The 21,657-nt window shown below is 46.4% G+C and overlaps 1 protein-coding gene and 2 long non-coding RNA genes across 5 annotated transcripts in view; all 3 read left to right on the forward strand.

Annotated features, from left to right (window-relative positions):
- LCLAT1 (lysocardiolipin acyltransferase 1) overlaps positions 1–5,907 on the forward strand; it is a 153,275-nt gene extending 147,368 nt beyond the window's left edge. The window contains exon 10 of the transcript XR_007889089.1: positions 414–5,907. The gene's annotated coding sequence lies outside the window, so the exon portion shown is untranslated. The remainder of the gene's footprint in view (positions 1–413) is intronic.
- Positions 5,908–11,736: 5,829 nt separating this feature from the next.
- On the forward strand, positions 11,737–14,367 carry LOC127383031 (uncharacterized). The gene is made up of 5 exons (XR_007889093.1): positions 11,737–13,497; positions 13,578–13,630; positions 13,721–13,771; positions 14,116–14,162; positions 14,284–14,367. It is a non-coding gene; the product is annotated as an uncharacterized LOC127383031 (long non-coding RNA).
- Positions 14,368–14,442: 75 nt separating this feature from the next.
- On the forward strand, positions 14,443–20,400 carry LOC127383030 (uncharacterized). Of its 3 annotated transcripts, none has more exons than XR_007889090.1 (3): positions 14,443–16,452; positions 16,544–19,873; positions 20,162–20,400. It is a non-coding gene; the product is annotated as an uncharacterized LOC127383030 (long non-coding RNA). The 3 variants fall into 3 exon arrangements; XR_007889092.1 differs by lacking the exon at positions 20,162–20,400 and having other exon boundaries at positions 16,544–16,717; positions 17,479–20,138; XR_007889091.1 differs by lacking the exon at positions 20,162–20,400 and having other exon boundaries at positions 14,443–16,229; positions 16,376–16,452; positions 16,544–20,138.
- The last annotated feature ends 1,257 nt before the right edge of the window (positions 20,401–21,657 follow it).

Genomic DNA, 21,657 nt, shown 5'->3' on the forward strand with positions numbered 1-21,657 from the left:
AGTCTCGACCTTTATCTCTTGCTCCTCGTCCCTAGGCCCTTAACATTTGCCTCTTAATGGTAGACCCTACAGCCTTCACCCTTGAGCCCCAAACCTCAAGCCTTAACCTCTTGGCGATCAGCTATTGGCTCGGGCGGTCTTGATCTTGACAAACTACAGCTATGCCCTTTACAGTTAATGACAAACACGTTTGTGGGAAAAGAAGGCATGCGAGATACGGATTAATGTTGACATTCTTGTAATAAAATGTAACAAACTTGTAACCTATCACAAAATAAGTTAGAATGAGTGAACAGAAGTTGTTAACAAATGGGAAGGAAGCATAAGGCGCATGGACAGGAGAAAAAGTATAAGAATGCTGTGTAACGTAAAATAAACTGCTGATACTTGTGGCCATCATGTTGTGTCAGTAGCACCTCGGCCACAAGTGGTGACCCCGACCTGATAGGTATCGGTGACTCCGGACCTGAGAGCAGTTGGTGGCAGTGCCCAGCTAAGCAAAAAAAAAGGGCAGATCAAGAGTCTAGTCTGGACAGAGAAGAAATACACACCTTGGGAGCCAAAGGTGAGCAGCTGGGAACATAAATATGGGGGCGAAGATGTCGGCAGAAGAGAAGTCTATATTAACCATATTGCTAACAATACTGGAAAAGAGGGGCATAAAATAGGGTGAGAGTGCGCTACGTACTTTGCTTGTGTGGTACAAGAAGAATGGTGTGCAGGCTGATTTATAGACACATGGGAGGAGGCGTGGTGTGCACTTTGGGATGCATCTTAAAACATCTTAAGGCAGATTGGGAAGCTGCAGCCACTGCAGCTGCAGCGCTGGCGGCGCCAGCCCCCATGTAAATGAATTCTAAACCAGCTCCCAAGGCCCCTTCATGGATGGACGTGCCATTTCCACCCCCTCCACCTCCTGAAGTGTGCTTGTTACCCTGTTACCCCCTGAGACAGACGATGAGTTTAATGAAGCAGCAGTAAGGGAACCTGTGAGTTTGTGTTTAATAGATCTATCGGCCCCCCGGAGAGAATGGGGGAGTGAAGTGTTTGCCCTCTGCCCCTCTTCTTCAGAATTCGCTAATTATACAGCCTGTGGTTTCTGTCCCTGGGGGGAATGACGGAGTGAAGTGTCAGCCCGCTGCCCACCCCCTGCAGAACTCGTTAACTGTACAGCCTGTGATTCCAGCACCCAGAGGGAATGACGGACTGACGTGTTTGCCCTCTGCTCTCCCTCTTCAGAACTGACTGACTATACAGCTGGTTTCTGTAGCAATTCAAGGTGCTGACCCAGGCAAATTTGGGAACAAATTGTATGAGCAAGCTAAAGAGGCAGAAGTGGAACTGGCCGGTGATATTTTGGCTTCCTGTGTTATTTGTGGTAATGAGAAAGAACCGAAAGAGTGGGATCCGTTTCACTGGAGTATTATACGTGATTTGAGAACTTCGGTTATGCAACATGGATTTACCTCCCAGTATGTTCTATCATTGTTATGAGTGATTACGAGTCCTAATGACCTAACTCCCTTTGATTGTTGTAATGTAGCACAGATTTGCCTCACACCAGAACCTGAAATAGCACTTAAAAAGGTGGAAATTGCCATTTAGAAAAGAAGGCATAGGGAGTCGTTACTGTTATTCCTCTTAGCTTGTATGTCTTGTTGTCTCATGATCACCCGGTTGGGCTTAATGCTTGATGGTATGAAGAATGGGCAGATCCATTACACTTTTTGGAGTGGTTTTTTTGCCGTTTCAGAAGAAGAAAACTGTGACCTCTCAGACTGAACTGATTGCACAGGTAATTTGTAAGGCCAGGTGACGCTGTGTCCAATGATCTGGACGAGACCCTGCAATTCTCACTTTGCCTCTCACTTTTGAACATCTGGAGTGGTGTTTAGCTAATAGTGCTGTGTTGCAGATGGCCATGTTAAATTTTCCTGGTCGGGTTTTGTTGCACCACCCTGCACATAACTTTCTCCAGATTGCACCTAGAGCTGATGTTAGCAGAACCTTTCTTATATTCCCCAAAGCCCCTCAAAGGGCACACCGTATTTACAGACAGAGGAGGAAAAACAGGGAAAGCAGTTGTTACTTGGAAAGAGGATGGCCACCAAAATGGATCTCCACAACTAGTGGAGTGGCATGCTGTTATCATGGCATTTGAAGCTTAGCCACATGAAAATCTCAATGTGGTGTCAGATTCTCAGTATGTGTGCAATACTGTCCAACGGCTTGACCGGGCTGTCTTAAAGGAGGTAAATAACAAAGCATTGTTTCATGTTTTAAAGGCTTTATAGTATGCTTTACAGTGCAGAACCGCAACCTTTTATATCTTGCATGTTCGCAGCCCACTAACATACAGGATTCATTGTGGAAGGAAATGCCCAAGCAGATATGTTAACTGCCCCAGTGTGGGCAGCTCCTGTACCAGATACTGTGAAGCAAGCCATACAATTGCACAGCTTTTTTTTTCACCAAGGTGCTCTCCCCCTTCAACATCAGTTTAATATTTCTTCCACAGCGGCACAAGATATTGTGGCCACCTGTTCAGACTATCAGCAACATATTACACTCTCAACCGAAGGTGTTAATCCCCGTGGCTTAAAAGCGTTGCAAATCTGGCAATCAGACATGACCCAATTTGGTCACTTAAAGTATGTACATGTTTCTGTAGATAACTTTTCTAAAGCTTGTTTGGCTTCTGCCCATACTGGAGAAAGAGCCAGGGATGTTGTAGCACATTGGTGTGGTGCTTTTGCTGCCCTAGGCACCCCGGCCACCATAAAAACAGACAATGGCCCCGGCTATACTGCTAGCCGGACTCAACAGGTTTTGCAATTATGGGATGTTCAGCATATTACGGGCATTCCTCATTGTCCCACAGGTCAAGCTATTGTTGAGTGTGCACATTGGTCAGTCAAGGTGTTGCTTGAAAAACAAAAAAGGGGGAATGATGGGTGAAACTCCACAAGCGCGAGTGTGGAAAGTGGTATATACCATGAATACCATTAACTGCGCTCCTTCTAGCACAGTACCTATTCTTATAACTCATTTTTCTTCTTTGCATTCTGACAGGGATGTAGTGCGATCGCGTGCCCCTGTTTGGGTTTGTAACCTTCAGACTCGAGTTTGGGAAGGTCCCTTGGACTTTGTCACCTGGGGGAGAGGTTATGCTTGTGTTTCCACAGATACTACGATTTGTTGGGTACCTGCTCGGTGTGTATGCCCTGTCCTGGAAGCTAACCTTTGGGACGACAGAATTAATGGCACCTCGCCTGATGCCATGGAACAGTAAAGATATATGGGTATCATTGTTACATGCCATGAATCAAACTAAATTTTGTACTTCAATAGCCCAGATTGAGTATCCTTTTCATCAGCAGGAAAACGATTTTAATTATACCCATCACTATAGGAAAAAAGAGAATTGTAACAGATAGTGTTGAATTGCATTAACACAGTAGATTTGTGGAATGCTAGGGAGCGCTTTGCTGTTAGTTTATATTTGCTTCAGGTTGTGGCCGCAAACGCAAATGCAAACGCAAAAGCTAACCCTAACGCAAATGCTTTGATAAAATTGAATAAGTTATCGTGCTTTGTGGTAAAAGGAGCTAATGAGATTTCTGAATTATTGAGTGTCTTAGTAACTTTTATAGATGGTATTTGCCGTGTTGCTTTGTAGAATTGCGAGGCTATTGATTTCATATTGTTAGCTTGTGGACGCAGATGTGAATCTTTGACAGAATGCAGATTTGAAAAAGAAAGCCAATCCACAAAGACACCAGGAACTGAGTGACACCACCAGAAGGATCACAGAAGATAACGGATTTTTTGAACTCAATAAATGGTTAAAAGGTTGAAATATATCAGGATGGGTTAAAAGCTTGTTGCAAACAGGATTGTCAAGATTATGTGTAATCACTGTCATTTTGTTGGTAGGGCCGTGTTTGCCGTCTACTCTGCAAAGAGCCCTGCAGAGGATGGTAAACACAACCCTTGTTGTTGAAAAGCAAAAAAGGGGGAATTGTGGACAATCAGCTGTGGGCCCCAGGAGGCCTTGATCTCGACAAACTACAGCTGTACTCTTGACAGTTAGAGACAAACATTTGTGGGAAAAGAAGGTATGCGAGATACGGATGGGTGTTGATGTTCTTGTAAGAAAATGTCACAAACTTGTAACCTGTCACAAAATAGCAAACAACGTGTGACCAGAAGCTGTTAACAAATGGGAAGGAAGCATAAAGCGCATGGACGGGAGAAAAGGTATGAGAATGCTATGTAACCTAAAATAAATTGCTGATACTTGTGACCATCATGGTGTGTCAGTCGCGTCTCGGCTGCATTAACCCTAGCCCCTAGACTTTTAGCCCTAGTGCCTAGACCTTTAACCTTTGCTTTTTAACTCTAGACGCTAGAGCACTAACTGTAGAACCTTAACCCTAGATACTTAAAACTTGTCTCTTAACCTTAGTGCCTTGCCCATTGCCCTCAAACTCTAGACAATTCACCCTAGATCTTTAAGGCTGGACCCTTAACCCTTGCAGCTTAACCCTAGACCCTCGTATATTGTCACTTAACCCTAGACCTTTAACCCTTAAACCTAGACCCATTTCCCTTCGTCCTTACTGTTAGAGCCTAGCAGTCTGCCCTAGACCCTTAGTCCCTGACCCTTAACTCTAGACCTAATCTCTTGCCTCTTAACCCTAGATCTTTAACCCTAGGTCCTTAACCCCTGACCCTTAACCTTTGTCTGTTAACCTTAGACCCTTAACTCTTGCTCCTTAATCCTAGTCTCTAGACCTTTAAGACCTAATTAAACCCTTGGGGCTTAATGTTAGACCCTAGACGTTTACCCTTGGATCCTTAACCTTAGACCCTCAACCTTAGTCCCTAGACCTTTAACTCTTAAACCTATACCCTTATTGCTAGGCACTAAACAGCAGTCTCTTAATACTAGATGCTTAACCCTAGACTCTAGACCCTTAACCCTTGCCCTGTAACCCTAGACTCTTGCCCCCTAACCCTAGACACTTCACCCTAGATCTTTAACTCTGGATCCTTAAGCCTTACACCTTAACCCTAGAACCTTATCTCTTCTTATTAACCTATTAGCATCTATTGACTAGGGTAAAACAGAAGGGTTAAATGGCAAGGTTTAAGAGTGATGCTCTTGGATGCTTATACCTAGATGCTTATCTCTAAACTGTTAACCCTAGACCTTTAACACGTGATGCTTAAGCCCTGAACCTTAAGCCTAGATCCTAGAAAATTAACCCTTGCCCCTTTATCCTAGACACTAGATCCTTAGACTTTTAACTCTTAAACCTAGATGTTTAACGATCTAGGCACTGAAGCTCAGACCGTTAACTCCAGACCTTAACACTAGAGACTTAGCTCTTGTACAGGAAAAAAACCAACTCCTCTGGTTAAGGCAACAAAACCAAGCATGCGCACAAATGTCAGATGATTCCCAAAACTTGCCACAGATCTTACAGTACAGATCGAGGGACACTGATAACAATTATATACAGAGGAAACCTTAAACCAATGACATTCCCTACCGACTCGGCACACCACTCTCGCTTCATGCTCCAGTGTATGTCTGCTTTTTATTAAGTCTTTCATGCTTCTCGACTCGTCTGCAGTTTGAGACTCTCTTCAACACAACCTGCCAAAAATCTAAGGGATAAACAATAATTTAAAACAACTCAAAAAAAACCAAACCCCACAAACGTTTATCCAAATCCTAGGCTCAGGCAGAGTCACTTTACCGGTTCCAAATAACCTCAGGCGAGGGAGAGAAAAATCCCTGTAGTTTTGTCCGGCAAGGGAGCAAGCGGTTCCTTGCCAGTCAACTTACCAACATTCCAAAGGAACTTATTATAAGCATTCATTATATGTATTACCCAAAAGGCCTAAGGTGGGACTGTACCTCACAGTCCTATACTGTGCGTACCCCCCGGTACCAGCTTGCGACACCAATCAAGAGCAAAAAGGATCACACGGGTGCTCTGGGACTCCGGACCCCCGCACCATGGTATTCACAGGATGTCTCCTACTGTTAATAGGATACCAACCTAGGTGGCTCCACAGTTACCGTTACAACAGAAAAGATACCGTGTTTGCTGAGATGCACCTTGTCTGTCTCTGCAGATCATTGAATGAGTTGAGGAGTCCCATCCCTCTGAGACATCTCACGGACGACCCAGGGAGTTATCAATTCAAGGTCACAAAGAGAATAAAGGTCTTTTAAAAAAACAAGCCTCTGTCCAGCCGGCACAAGTTGTTCTGGCAAACCTGCCAAATAGTGGTAAGGTCAACCTTACTTTACCAACACCAGTGAATTCAAATACATAGACAGCATCTGATTTAAATGACAAATAGCTTAAAAATCCGTACAAAATGGATAATTCATGGTGAGTGATGTAAAGATTATTTATTTCTGTCTATTTGTGTCTAATACTGTTAGTCATTATGTTCAAGTTTGTGACATACACCTCAAGCCTTAACCCTTGACCCTAAACCCTAGACCCTTAGCCTTAGTCCATAGACCTTTCATCCTTAAACCATGATCCTTAGCCCTTGCCCCTTCACCCTAGTCCCTAGATGCATAAACCTTGCTCCATCACCCTAGAACTTTACTCCATGACTGGTAAACCTTTAACTGAGACCGTTAGCTTTTTCCATTTATTAGCTGATCTTAACAATAGATGCAAAAGCAGAGACGATTGATCCTTGCCTATTAATTCTAGACAATAGACACTCAACCTTAGATTGTAAGCATAGACTCTTAACCCTTGTCAATTAACTGTAGATCCAATACTATTAACCTTTGGCACGTCACCCTAGACACTTAAGCTTGAATGCTTAACCCTCGTACCTTGACCCTTGCCTCTTGACCCTGCACCCTAGACCCTTAATAGTGTTAAAAGCCTAGGGTTTAAGGTTAGTGGGCAAGGGTTGATTGTTTAGGATTAAGCGTCTGGTGTAAAGGGTCTAGGCTTGACTGTTGTAGAGTTAATGGTCTATCATTCAGCAAATTCTGTTAAATGAGGATTACAGATCTAGGGTTAAGGCACTAGGGTTAAGAGGCATGAGATAAGTTCTAGGGCTAAGAGTCTAGACCTTTAACCCTCGCCTCTTCATCCTAGACCCTAGTACCCTAACCCTAGCTGCTTAAACCTCAAGCATTAACCCTAGCTCCTAGAAGCTTAGCACTAGTTCCTAGACCATTAACCCTAGATCCTTAACCATAAACCCTTGGCTCTTAACACTAGTGCTTAGATCTTTAACCCTTGCCTCTTCATCCTAGACCCTAGTTCCTTAACCCTAGATCCATAAACCTGAAACATTAACCCTTGCTCCTTGACCCTTAGCCCTAGTCCCTAGACCTTTAACCCTAGATCCTGAACCATAGAGCCTTGGCCCTTAACCCTCGAGCCTAGACCTTTAACCCTCGCCTCTTCATCCTAGACCCTAGTACCTTAACCCTATATCCATAAACCTCAAGCATTAACCCTAGCTCTTAGAAGCTTAGCACCAGTTCCTAGCCCATTAACCCTAGATCCTTACCCATATACCCTTGGCCCTTAACCCTCGAGTCTAGACCTTTAACCCTTGCCTCTTCATCCTAGACCCCAGTACCTTAACCCTAGATCCATAAACCTGAAACATTAACCCTTGCTCCTTGACCCTTAGCCCTAGTCCCTAGACCTTTAACCCTAGATCCTTAACCATAGACCCTCGACACTTAACACTAATGCCTAGACCTTTAACCCCTGAGCCATAAGCCTTGACCCTTATATCTTCCTATTAACCCTACAGATTTAACCCTTTATCCTGGACCATAACCTTTGGCTGTTACATTTAGACCCTAGGATTCAACCCTAGACGTTAGCCCTTGACACTTAACCCTGGAACCAAGACCTTCAACCTTAGCCCTTGAAGCCCAGGCCGTCGACCTTTAACTCTAGATCCTTAACCATAGCCACTTGGCCCTTAACGCTAGAGCTTAGACTTTTAACAATTGCCTCTTCATCCTAGACCCTAGAACCTTAACAGTAGGTCCCTAAACCTCAAGCATTAACCCTTGCTCCCAGACCCTTAGCCCTAGTCCCTAGACCTTTAACCCTTGTGCTGTAACCCTTGACCCTTATATCTTCCTATTAACCCTACACATTTAACCCTTAAACCTGGACTCTTAACTCTTGGCCATTACCTTTAGACCCTAGAACTTTAACCCTAGATGTTAGTCTTTGACATTTAGCTCTAGAGCATACACCTTTAACCTTTGCCCTTAAAGCCCAGACTGGCGAACTTTAAACCTAGATCCTTAACCACAGACCCTTAACCCTTGGACTTTAACCCTAAAACTCTTGCCTCTTAAAATGAAAACCTTAATCCTAGATCCCTTAACCTCAAGCATTAACCCTGGCTCCTAGACCCTAAGCCCTAGTCTCTAGACCTTTGACCCTAGATCCTTGACCGTAGACCCTTGGCCCTTAACCCTAGAGCGCAGACCTTTACCCCTTACTCTTCATCCTAGACACTAGTACCTTAACCCTAGATCCCTAAACCTCAAACATCAACACTTGGCACCTGACCCCTAGTCCGTAGACCTTTAACCTTTATGCTGTAACCCTTGACCCTTATATTTTCCTATTAACCTTACACATTTAACCCTTAAACCTAGACGCTAGAACTTCAACCCTAGACGTTAGCCCTTGACACTTAGCCCGAGAGCATACACCTTTACCCTTTACGCTTTAAGCCCAGATCGTCCACCTTTAACCCTCGATCCTTAACCACAGACCCTTAAACCTTGACCATGAACCCTAGAACATATCTCTTGCCTCTGAACCCTAGAACTTTAACCCCAGATCCTTAAACCTCAAGCATTAACCATTGCTCCCAGACCGTTAGACCTACACCCTAGATCTTTAACCCTAGATCCTTAACCATAGCCACCTGGCCCTTAATGCTAGAGCTTAGACTTTTAACAATTGCTTCTTCATCCTAGACCCTAGAACCTTAACAGTAGATCCCTAAACCTCAAGCATTAACCCTTGCTCCCAGATCCGTAACCCTAGTCCCTTGACCATTAACCCAAGTTCCTTAACCAAAGACACTTGGCACTTAAACCTAGAGCCTAGACCTTTAACTCGTGTCTCTTCATCCTAGTCCCTAGTACCTTAACCACAGATCCCTATATCTCAAGCATTAACCTTTGCTCCCAAACCCTTAGCCCTAGTCCTTAGACCTTTAACCCTGGATCCTTAACCGTAGCCCCTTGGCCTTTAACCCTAGAGCCTAGACCTTTAATCCTTGCCTCTTCATCCTAGACCCTAGAACCTTAACCCTACCTTCCTAAACCTCAAGCACTAACCTTGCTCCCAGGCCTTTAGCTCTAGTCCCTAGAACTTAATGCTAGAGGTTTAGGGAAAAGACAGCAATGAGGACATGCCCAGGAGAAACCGCCCGTGGAAAGATTTCTCGAGGACTGCTAAGGTTAAGAGACTGATTAAAGGAATATCAGGAATTAAAGGAATATCACTGTTTAAGAGCCGGGCAACAATAAAACGGGCGTCCCCGAGGGAGGAAGTGATAAGCGCGGCCCCCGCCAGAGGGAAAGCAGACGCGGTGCCCGCCGCTCCCGCAGCCGCCCCGGCCGGGCCCTCCTCGCGCGGGGCTTCTGGACACGCTCCGCGGGCAGCGGGCGGGGCAGGAGGGGGCTCGGGGAGCAGCTGCAGGGGCAGGAGGGGCTGGGGCTGCCCGGGGCGAGCGGGCCGGGGGAGGCTCAGGGGGGCTCTGGCCGGGCGGGGAGGTGCCCGGCGTCCGTGCCCGGCGGTGCCCGCCCCCTGCCCCGCTGCCCCGGGGCTGCCCCGGCCCGGCTCCCCCCCAGCGGAACGGGACCTGCCGCAGCGGGCGGCTCGAGGCGGCGGGGGCGGCGGGGCAGGCGGGGCAGGCGGGGACAGCGAGCGGGGCGGCCCCGGCCCGGGGCGCCCGCGGTTCCTGAGAGGCGGAGAGCGGAGCACAGGGTGCACGCTGACACCTCACTCATTTTTACAAAAAGGGAAAAAATTCAAACAGACTGACATTTTTATTATCTTAATCCTAGGCCACTGATTTATTCAGTCAAAATAATGTGTACACACACGGTTATTTCACTTTTAAGTCTACAGCAATGTAAATATTTTGTAAAGAATTTTTTCTCCTCACAGTCCCTACAGAATATGTAGGTTTACTAGCTACTTACTGCTTTGTCACTGTCTGCTAGAACCAAAGCATCACCTTAGCACCTAACCTAGCATGTTAGGTGATAGGGTGGGGGCAAGACATGCCAAAAACGGACAACCTAGAGACAAGATTCCTGAGTCAAGATTTCATGAACTTTCACTATTAAACTTCACTTTAAGAGTAGTCACTGACCCAGGGATGAAGCAAATATTGTCTAACTCAAAATTGCTGGTGCAGAAGGCTGAGAAGCCAATGTGTTATGCGGGCATTAGAACAGAAATACTGACTAATGGCGGAGTCATGCAAATCCAGTGGATACAATGCTACAGGCAGGCTCCTAGAGGCCTTCATAAACTCTCAATATCAATTTGATAAAAACAAAACAAAACAGACCTACTTTGAGGAAGCCTTGGAAGGTAGTATAACACTGAAGAACCATGTGAAAAAAAAGCTGAGGTTTCCTCATCTAGTGAAGGAAGGGGCCAAGGGCTTTATTACGAACAAAGTATAAACTACATCACATTACATGGATACTATGCAAAATAATAATTCAAGACTTCATCTATTTGCATACAGTCAGATGGTACAACAGGGAAGAGTTTACAGATGCGTGTTGACTCTTTAAGCAACTGCCAGTTGAAAAATCTGATTCTGTAGCATCCAAGAAAAGAAACTAAACCTGAACAATGAAGATTTAATTCAAGAAGTGACAAGCGATCACCTGAATAATAATGTCCTTGACATAATTGGTTTCCATTTTTAGGACAGATACTGACCTAAATGACTCTAAAAAGAAACATCTGAAGTTTTCTATATACAATCTATGTCATCATACTGAAATAAGCAAACTTCTTTGCCTGGCTCTTAAACAGTGGTACCATTAATTCTGATATTCCTTTAATCAGTCTCTTAACCTTAGTAGTCCTCTTTCCACAGGTGGTTTCTCATGGGCATGTCCTCACTGCTGTCTTTTCCGTCCCCGCCCCGGGGTGTGTCCCCAGAGGCAGGTGATAGGACCAGCTGCTGCTCCCCCAGCCCCTTAATTCCAGCTGGTATTCCAGCTGCCCCTATTCCCAGGGGATTGTGGGGAGGGCCCTGGGCGGGGCCTGGGATATATGAGCCACCGCCTGTGGCTGGGGCTGTTTGAGAGTATTTTGAAGCTCCTTGGAACAGTGGCACCCATGTCGTGCAAAAGGCTCTGGGTTAGCAGTGTATATTGTCAGAAGGATGTTGGTTGCCTGCAGCTTTTTCTGCTGGTGGTAACTTCATATGGGCTGTTTTGGGGTGAGAAGGTGGTTTAATGTTCTGTGGTGTATCTTTCTTCTTTGCAGGTGATGAGGAACCTGCTGACTGCGGCACTTGTGGAGTTGATGAACTGTGGAGCTTTCTTTAAATGAGGATGGCCTGAGACCTGTGGCCCTTGAAAGCTAAGTTGAGAGATGGGTGCTGGGGAGGCCTTGGGGGAGGGGGGGACAAAGTTGGGAATTGCAGGGAGGGGTTTTAAAGTTAAGAGCTGGGGAGAGAGCTGTCTGGGAACTGTCCCTTTGGGCAGGTAAAGGCAGTGGGTTACTCTTCAGCATGATGTTAGCGTGTGCCAGGCAGGGCAGCTCCAGCCTGTGTGTATCGTTGTGTGGTCTGTTGTTTGTGTCTCAGACCCTCCTTGGGTCCCAGTCTCCTCTTTGTGCTCCAGGAGCACAGCATTTACCTTGCAGCCCATCCTTAGGTCTTGAGCATCATCTGTGCTCGCCATCGTAGTGCCCATTGGGTGCTGCTTTTCTTGCCTGAACTCAAAAGCACAGCTTAGCCTCGCGACTCAGATGTCTCCTCTTGATCCTTTTTTGCGCCAGTGTTGTGGTCAGTGTCACCAGCCCCGCTCTGGAGGCTTCTCTTTCACAGGGAGCCCTTTTTTTCTGGCCGTTCTTCCTTGTGTCCTTGCATTCTTAGGTCTTGCCAAAGCTTCTTGTCCATCAGTCTGTTTCAGTTCTGAATGTAGCTTCTTGTCACAGTTTGCAATGTTTGACCTTTCTCTAGGGCTGCCTTGTGGCCTCCTTATGGCTGAAACCAGAAGTGAATTGAGTATAGGAATATTGGAACTAATGTGTGTGGGATATCAGTTCAAATTGCATGCCTGTTAAAGACTTGTGCAAACTGACAACTGCTTGACCTAAGTAACTTGACTTTTGACTAGACTTGTGACTTGACTTAGCATGAGTATCTGGAGTGATGAGGCCTTAGGCTGCAATTCTAATTAATCTTTAGCTGAACTCCTGTGATGTTCACAGTTAGACCTTCACTCTACCAACTGTAATAATACTGAAACAAGATATGGACATGATAATTACTCAAAATGATCTTCTAAACTAGGAAGATGCATTGACTGAAAGTTAAGTGGGAGCAATTGGACAAAATTGGAATGTTGAAGATTTTTCCAGCTGAGAAACAAGTGGAAGAGAACAAGACTGGAAGCACCCAGGTCAAGCTGCAGTAAACTGATTCTGTGGCAGAACTGAGGGTCTGAGCTTCTCTCTTTGGTTTGGAGGTGAAGACTGGATCCAGCTGCACCTAGGCTCTGCCCTGAGAAGAAGTTGAGAAACCAAGGAGGTCCTGTCTGAACCTCACAACTCAAAAGGAGGGTCTTTCTGGACTCTTCAACACTCATCTCGTGCTTGCGGTCCTGTATGTCTTGCTACCTGGTGGCATCTGCATTGGAACAGTAATTTTTCTTGCTGAGAGTTCTCTCTCGCTGTTGTTGCATCCTTTGTGTTTGTGTATTGTGTCTCTGTGCTGTTGGGCTGGAGCTGCTCTCTCTGGAGGCTGTAGTAACTGTGGGGTTGGGAGAAGAATAGTAACGAGAGCCTGTGGTTCATGTTGCTGTGCTGTCTGTGACTGTTGAGGCGCAGATGGAGCATTTGAAGTGAAGTAGCAGCCCTCAGCAGGGGAGGGCAGTCACTTTCATAGTGTTTTTGAGAGGGGGTGGCTGGAGCCATCTAGGAGAGGCTGCTGGAGCAATAGCCAAGCAGGTTGGGTGTTCAGGTTGTTAAGGCCTGAACTTGTGGGGCATAATGTTAACTTGTTTTTTTAGCTTCATTGTAGGTAGTTAGGATCTAGAAGATATTCCTAAATGGGAATCTCTGGAATTGCATCCAGCTGATTGCTTGTTACTGCTTTTTCATATGCAGGGAGATGAGCCACGCACCAGAGGGTGATGGAGGAGAGGAGCAGAGTGTGGTGAGGAGCTGGGTTGGTGCATATTGAAGAATCTGGGTGAGTTGTCCCCTGGTGTCTGAGGGAAGGTGTGACTGGTGCCTCTATCGACTGGCTCATGGTTTGGGTTTGTTTTGTAGGTGGAAAGCACCGAGGTAAGCGGGAGATCTGCACTGGAGGTGACTCGAGCAAGGTCAGTGACAATTAGCAGGCTGAACTGGCAGTTTTTTCCAGGTGTTGTGTTGTCAGTGTGTGATGAGCATCCCTTGTTTGTGTTTTCCAGGCAACACACAGGGCTGGATGTGGCAACCTGTAACCATCAGAGGCTGGACAGGTGAGCCATGAAGGTGACAGTGGTAGATGGGAATAGCTGTGGGCAGGCTGTAGGCTCAGGCAGTGTCTCAGCACATGCTGTTTGCTTCAGTTTTCCACCCTTGGAGCAGTGGAGCAGCATGCCAACAGGCCATCTGTGAAGATGACACAGGTGTCAGCCAGGTTGGTGTCTAGGAGAAAGTTACCTGTGGGAACTCAGCAAAGCATTTACCTCTTGGGTGTGTAGGTGCTGTGCAGGCTGCTGTTAGGATTGGATGGGTGCTTGGGGTGAGCCAGGGTGGTATCAAGGAGGGTCATGGTAATTGTCACAAGCACAGCAGTAATTTGGGTCTTTTGGTATCTTAGATGCCACAAGCAAGGATGGCCTGAGTATCCGATTCTGGAACCAGCAGGTGAGCAGAACACCATGGGTGTTCTGAGCAGGAGATATTGAAGAGGTTGGCAGTGGCTGATGCGATGCTTATAAGTACTAATTGTGCATTTGTTGGTGTTTGTTTTTTTTTTTTTTTTCAGATCACTATGAGGAGCCTGACAATGGCAGGAACTTCCTGGTGAGGACAGCTTGTCAAAGAGGATGGCTGCAGAGCCCTGGCCATCTGAAAGTTAAGTTGAGGGGCTGGGAGGAGGGGACAAGGTTGGGGATTGGAGTGGGGGTTTTCAAAGTTGGTGTAGGTGAGAGGGCTGGCAGGGCACAGCCCCCTTGGGGCAGGTCAAGGGATGGGTTACTCCTCAGCACAACATCAGCATGTACAGGGCAGGGCAGCTCCAACCTGTGTCTGATATGTCCTTCGTGTTGTCTGTTTTCTGTGTCTTAGACTGTATGTTCCTTGGGTCTTGGTGCCTCCATAGCTTGGTGATCAGCAGGCACCTCGGTAGCCCTCCCAAGAGTCTGGAATGCATGAGCCTGTTGAGCCCTTCTCATCTCACAATTAGAGCTTAACACATGGATCTCTTTGGTGTGTGTCACATCCTGGCTGTTTTTGAGCATTCATCTCTTGTGGTGGCCAGCCAGGTGCTGCCCACAGCTCTGCCCTTGAGTGTTCTGTTTCCACAGAGTCATATTCTGGGGTTTCATCCCCATGTCCTCACTGGTCTTAGGTCTTCAAGCATAGCTTCTCATGCATCCCTCATCCTGGTTTTGATAGTAGCTTTGTCTTATGTGTGGCAGCAACTGCATCTCCTTGGCAGGTCTGCTTTAGAGCATCTGTGCCATTGTGGCACCACAGGGCTTCTCTGCTGGCATCATCTTCCCTATGGGAATCTTTCACTAAGCAAGGACAAGAGACTTATAGAAAGTTACAAAGGTCTTGTGAAACAAAGATCCTGATTTTGTTGAAATAAGGCAGGGAAGCATGTACTCTGCTTAAAGTGTGGCAGAATTGCTGAAGTTGCTGTAGATGAGCAACCTCTGCTTGTGACAAAATCAACAATATGAAAACCAGATCTCCAATACTTAGGCTGCCTACCTCCAACTGAAGACCTATCCACTGTGTGTGTGTTGTACCTCGAAATCGGAATGAGAAGTTCACTGCCCAATCAGAGTAGAGTAACTGTGAATATGTATTAGGTGGAGGAAACTAACCACAAGTGCATAAATGTACATAGCCTTGTTATTCAGGGGGCAGCTTTGTGGCTTACTACCTAGCACCCCATATTTGTGCAAATATATGATAAATGGTAATACCTTGGCTCTGTATGCATTTTGGCATCTTGCGTACCAGGTGAATGACCCCACTTTTGGTATAACAAGGTCGCTCATGGCATCTGTATGTAGTCCTGGTCTGTGTGTGAGGGTTGGAGCTGCCCTGCCCAGGGGTGCAGCAGAACTGAAGATGACAGGGTAGTGTAGCTTTATGGGGATGTGGAAGTAAGTTGATTTGTACCAGTTCTGTTGGCAGAGACCATATGGTCCATCTCTGGGCAAGTAGGTGTAGACAGCTGCCACAGTTGTGTTCACTTTTCTTTATGGTCCAGGGCTAGGATTGGATCCAGCCGCACCTAGACTCCTCTGAGAAGGAGTTTAGAAAGCAAGGGGGTCCAGTCTGAACCTCGTGACTGGTTGGGAGCAGCAGTTAGCATGCAAGGGGAGCGAGTCAGATCTGGAAGGTGCCTTAGCTTGCACAGATGGGGCTCCCTAGCTGGGTTTTCTTCTAGCTGTAGTTAGAAGGTTAATGCAAAAGGCAGAGCGACCTCTGATCTCACCAAGCTACATGTGGTTGTGCTGGTGACTTGCTTTACAGGATGTGTTTGGGTTGTTTCAGATGCAGAGCAACAAACGGCACAACCAGGGACATGGAAGAGGGGAGCAGAGTGCCGGCTGAAGAAGGACAGGCATCCAGTGCCGGTGTATCGGCAGGACAGCTAGTGGTTCTGACAAGCTTAAGCTTCTCTGGCTGGATTTCCTGGGTGCGAATCCAAGTGTGAAGCGAGATGTTATCAGCGGAGTGGCCTCTGGCAAGGTGAGGGGTGGATGGGGTGCTGAAGCAGCAGGTTTGAGGTGCTGTGTTATGCAGAGGGACAAACCAAGAGGTACGTAGGGAGCAGAGTGCTGGAAGGTGAGTTGGCCAATGGTGTTGGAGGGAAGAAGCAACTGGTTGTCTTCTAGGCTGTCTTCTAGGTGTTTGAGATTTTTATTTTGGAGGCGCAAAGCGGGACATCAGCACTGCAGGCGACTCGAGGAAGGTGAGCAGTGACTAGTGGGCTGAAGTAGCAGGTGTTTTTCAGGTGTCATGTTGTCTGTTGTTTTAGAAGCATCCCTTGGTTGTGTTCATAGGTGGTACACAAGCCCTCCTAGTCCCCTGGGATCCCTGTCTGGATGATTCAGGATGGCCTGGTGCTGTGCATTGCATTTCCAGAGACAAACAGCAGCTTGGCAGCTTGTGATCAGGACTCCAGAGAGATCTGAGAAGGCCCCAGAGCACCTTCTGCATCCTCTCACAGTCAGCATGTGAGTGAAGTGATGCAGGTTTCCCACCTCTGTGCTGGCCCCACATGCCATCCTTTTTCCCCTGTGGTTCCAGACTGTTAGCATGGGAGAGACTTGCTTCCCCTCCAGGTCCAAGTGTTTCCCAGTGCTTGAGGGACCTGCAAGAGAACCTGAGCTTTCCTATTGCATTGATTGAATACCTGTATAACACTTAGAGCCAGGTGTAGGTTGGCTTCTTCCTGCTAAGAAGCCATTTCTTCACAAAATGCTTTTCTTTGTCTGAGATGGAGACATACAAGTAGTGGTGACCAGATCTGTGCTTGCAGATGGACTTGATGGAAAGTACCGAACTTCTTTTGTTGCAATCTGTAATGATTTTTTTTGCCTCAAATGTTTTTTGTACTGCTTATAAAACACAGTTTCCCAGCCTTTTTTTAAATTTAAGTAGACATTGAAAGAAAAATCAGCACTCAGAATATTGATGGAAAAATAATTGTGAACAATTTCAGAACTTCACAGATTTATTTATAAGATTTACTTATTTGAAAAAGTGACACTTTTTACTAATTAATAACATATTATTTTCACTTCATAATGGAGTCACAAGCTGCTGTCCTCAGACCCTGATCTCTGGGAGGCTCTTTGTAGAAAATCATGCATAGGAATAGGATCATCCCCTAGGAAAGCTGGAAACACTGTGGTTCATAAATTGGATTTTTTTTTTGTGGAGTAAAACTTGGACGTGTTGAGCACACCTCATGGAAGTACCCCTGCTTTTCTAGGAACTTGCTGAAGAAATCCCAAGGCAGACTGACCGTGACACCTTAAGCAGATACTAGCCATTGGTGTGTTCAGATGCTGAACAAATATTTCTCATATTCCCTTTCAACTGCTGGAAACCTGCCAGAGTTAAATCCCATCTTTCATTTTTGGAGCTTTGCTGTTTTCCGTATTTTTCTGCCTAAGGTGCATGATCTGAGGTGTTAATTTGAACTTGGACTGGAAGATGTAATTCAAATACTCATCTTTATGCAGAAAGCAACCAGGGAAGATGTTCTCGAGTGTAAGTGTGGTAATTAATAAGATTATGAGAAAATTAGAGTTTCTTCTGGAAATCACTAACAAGTTACAACCAAAGAAAGAAGTGGATGTCAGGATAAGGAACCCTGTGACCCATATGGCATTGGAAGACATGGATTAGGATTTCTTCTTATGGTTGGCTATGACAAAACCAGTGTGGAAAAGACACCTGAGGAGTTTCTGCTCCTCTGTCTCATAATAGAAGAGGAAAATGCATAATGAAATGTGAAGCTCTGAAGTAGCTCAGTGAATTTTAGTGTTCTTCTTATTATAGGGATAACTTAAATTCCCCATATATATTCTGTGCCTTACATGCAACAATTCAAATGAACAAAACTGATCTCAGCTGGTGATTTCTCTACCTAGTGGGGTTCTATGGTCTCTTGGAGCAGTCTGTCAGCTGAACTGCTGGGATTTTCCATTTCTTATTTTTTTTAAGTTGATTTTACATGACTAAGAGTGAGTTATGTGGAAAATCAACTCCAGGAAGCTTATCTCAGTGAAACCCAAGAAAAGGTAACATTCATAAATTAGGATGAACTATATCCTGAGAAACTTTATTAATCAAGTTAAAAGAAGATACAGAGACCTAAGAGTATTTTAATGCTATATAAATAATTTTTTACTTATATAACAGCATTGCCTAACTTGGTTTAGTTCTCCATGCAGAAAAACTGATAGGTATGTAAAGCAAAAAGCTCTGGTCCTAAGAGGCAGTATGGGTTACTGTAATATATGCCAATTGGTGTGGGAAGAAATTAATTATATTGTAGTAAAAATATCTCCATCTTAATAGACCTAGCAGACTTTATTTGTTTACAAAAGCTTTAGTACCAAAAAATACATGAATAAAAGAAGCTAGGAAAACATATTGGAAATATTAGTCTGAACTTCTAAGGTATTCTTTATTTAAAATTGTTAAGATTTTCCAGAATTCGTTGGGGGGTGGAGGGGAGAAAAAAAATTTACCTGGAAAACCATGGTGACTGCAAGAGGAAGAACACCATTTGGCATAATTTTTTTTAAAAAAACTGATTTTTGTTACCTACCCAAACACTTTCACTTATTGGTTTTATCAAAGCTAAAAAAAAATTGTCAAGACATCCCACACTCATTTGAAATTAATTTGTTGTATAATCTAAAATACTCTAAAATAACCTCTGTCTCTGAGGAGGGCTTGGCCTGCTAAAGTCACAGCTCTTACCTTGAGGAAATGAGTCCTTAGAGAAGAGCAGGGACAGGACTGATGTAGTTCACAACATTTTTCCCTCGCTGCCTGGAGCCTGATACCTGGTTCCAGCTCTTCTACGTTCAGTAGGGATCAGTGGGAATCTCACCAGGAGGTTTAAACACCCACATCTGTCTCCCAGCAAAGCTCTTCTGTTGTATGTTCACATCTCCTTCACACTTCCCCTGCTCCTGCATTTTCCTCTAAGATCTTTTCTCCTCCTCTTTTGAGGAAGATGCCATAGTGACAGTAACAAAAGCTGGAACTTTTGGTAAAAATACATTCAATGTTTCTGCATGTCATGGACTTCTAGGCAGTGCTAGGTGCTTGCTACAGTTACAACCATCTCCAGGTTTTCTCTAACTTTCTGCAAGGGAGCTGTGCATAGTGATAAATAGCATGATGCAAATCAGAATCGCCATAAACTCCGGTGAAGTATGCTGTTGATGTACAGAGCATCTTTGAAAGGGGAGAAAAAGCAAAGCTCAAGGGATTACATACTTCTCTAATGGTCTCCTGACTTATTTGCATGTATGCAGATTTATGTATTAAGTTTTTATGTACTTGTTTCCCAAAGCTCTGTATGATTCATTTATTTCCTTCTGGTTTTGTAGTAGCTTAAAATTTATCTATGCACTGTTCAAAATCTGGTCCTATTGCCCTCAAAATTGTTGAGATTCCTAAATTGCATTCAGATGTTCCCCCTAAATGACTCCTTCAGGATCAGCTTGAAAGCATCTGAAGAACAGAAGAAGTCTTTTCTTATGCTGTAATGACTAGGTCCACAGGTGAGGATCTGGAGGAATGGTTCAAGATGCAGCCTTCTCCCAACTCAGATGCATTACACAGACTTGCAGACTGCTACTGAGGTAATCCTTTTCTTATTTTCTCTCCCTCAACAGAATTCAAAGCTCTTCTAATAGCAAGTGACCTTGAAAGGTTCTTCCTAGAGAAATTAAGTGGACCAATTAAAATGCAGCTTTCATAGCATTTTCACTGACACGTCTTGTGCCTGGAGGTCAAAAGTTTTCATTTATTTATGGAACCTGGCATTGTTATACTGAAGCAGAATTTGTATGTTGATGTTGTTGTTGTTGTTATTATTTCTACTACTACTGTTCTTGTTATTTTCTTTTTCTCTCTTTTTCTTTTTCAAGTTAACAGTTCAGATGGAGAGCAACAAGAGTAGCTTTCCCGCTTTCCCGCTTTCCCGCTTTCCCGCTTTCCCGCTTTCCCGCTTTCCCGCTTTCCCGCTTTCCCGCTTTCCCGCTTTCCCGCTTTCCCGCTTTCCCGCTTTCCCGCTTTCCCGCTTTCCCGCTTTCCCGCTTTCCCGCTTTCCCGCTTTCCCCGCCGGGAGGGGGGGTGCCTAAGCTGGGGTCGCGCACCTGCGGGAGGGGCACCCTTCTGCGGAGGGGCGGGGCGGGTGTCCCCTGCGGGAGAGAGATCAATCCCTGATGGGGAAAGATCCTTCCCTGAGGGGAAGGGGAAGAGCACCTAAGGGGAGGAAGGGAGGGGGAGAGATGGATCCCTGAGGGATAGGGCGTCTGAAGGGAAGGGGCTGGTGGGCGGCCAGGGGGTCGGCGCTGCTTTAGGAGGGTCCGCACTCTGCTGGGGACGGGCAGGTGGGGGTCCACTGTCGTCCTGGGGCAAGAGCATTGCTAGCGCCTTTGGCCATATTCCCCGTGGTTGGGCGGGCTCGAGATAGGGGCAACCCTGGGAGGAGGCTGAGAGCCACCGTCTCCATAGGCGGGGGGAAATGGGGTTCCTGAAGCCGCCGTCTTGTGCTGCAGGCAGGAGGGCCAGTCTGTAAGCCGGGCTTAGGTCAGAGCCTCGGGCTCCCCGAGGTTTGTTGGGAGCGCTGAGCCGAGGGGGAGTAGCCTGTGAGCAGGGCTGTGCACGTCCCCTGCGGCCGGTGGAAGGTGCTGGGAGGGAGAGTGGGAGGGACCCCCTGTCATCAGGCGGGTTTCTGGCCCCGGCCTTTCAGAGGCGTTGAGGCAGGGTTTGTGGGGCAGGGTGTCTGCTCCCCCTGCCCTTGAGGCTGAGGCTCCGTCCCCCTGTCTCCATCTCCTGGCTGCTGAGTGCCGATCCTTTTCGTGGGGGGGAAGGCCGAGCTGTCTGGCTCCCCATAAGCAGGGCTGAGCCGCCTCTTCGGCCGCTGCTTGGCTTGCCCAGCTGCATTGGCCAGGGTGCCTGCCTCGGAGCCCATCCCCAGCACCGGCTGGAACTCGGCAGGCGCCCGGAGCCGCGACCAGGTGAGAAAAGCCGGCTGGCGAGGTTTTTTCCGGGGTGGGGGGGGAGGGGAGGGGGTGGTCGCTTCTTGATAGGGGGTAGGAGTGGGAGGAGGGCCGGGGATCAGGTGGTGCTGTGCAGAGCTTCCGTGCGGGGGCTGGCCCAGCGCCCCTCTGTCCTCCAGGCAAAGGAGCAGGGACTTCTCAGTCCTGAGCGTGTCGTTCTGCCTTGGCAGCAGCTGCTGGTGGAGAAGAAAGAGGAGACATCCGTCGTGTGGGGAAGGAGCCGCGAGTCGAGAGTCAGAAGAGGAGCAGAGGACTGAAGGGGAGAAAGGAGAAAGGCGCTGTGGGCAAAGGGACCTGCCTTATCACCGGAGCTGTGGTCACACAAGAGCCTTTGTTGCCTTTTGCCACCCTTTGGCCAA

This window comes from Apus apus, chromosome 3 (assembly GCF_020740795.1).
Source record: "Apus apus isolate bApuApu2 chromosome 3, bApuApu2.pri.cur, whole genome shotgun sequence".
Classification (NCBI taxonomy): Eukaryota; Metazoa; Chordata; class Aves; order Apodiformes; family Apodidae; genus Apus; species Apus apus.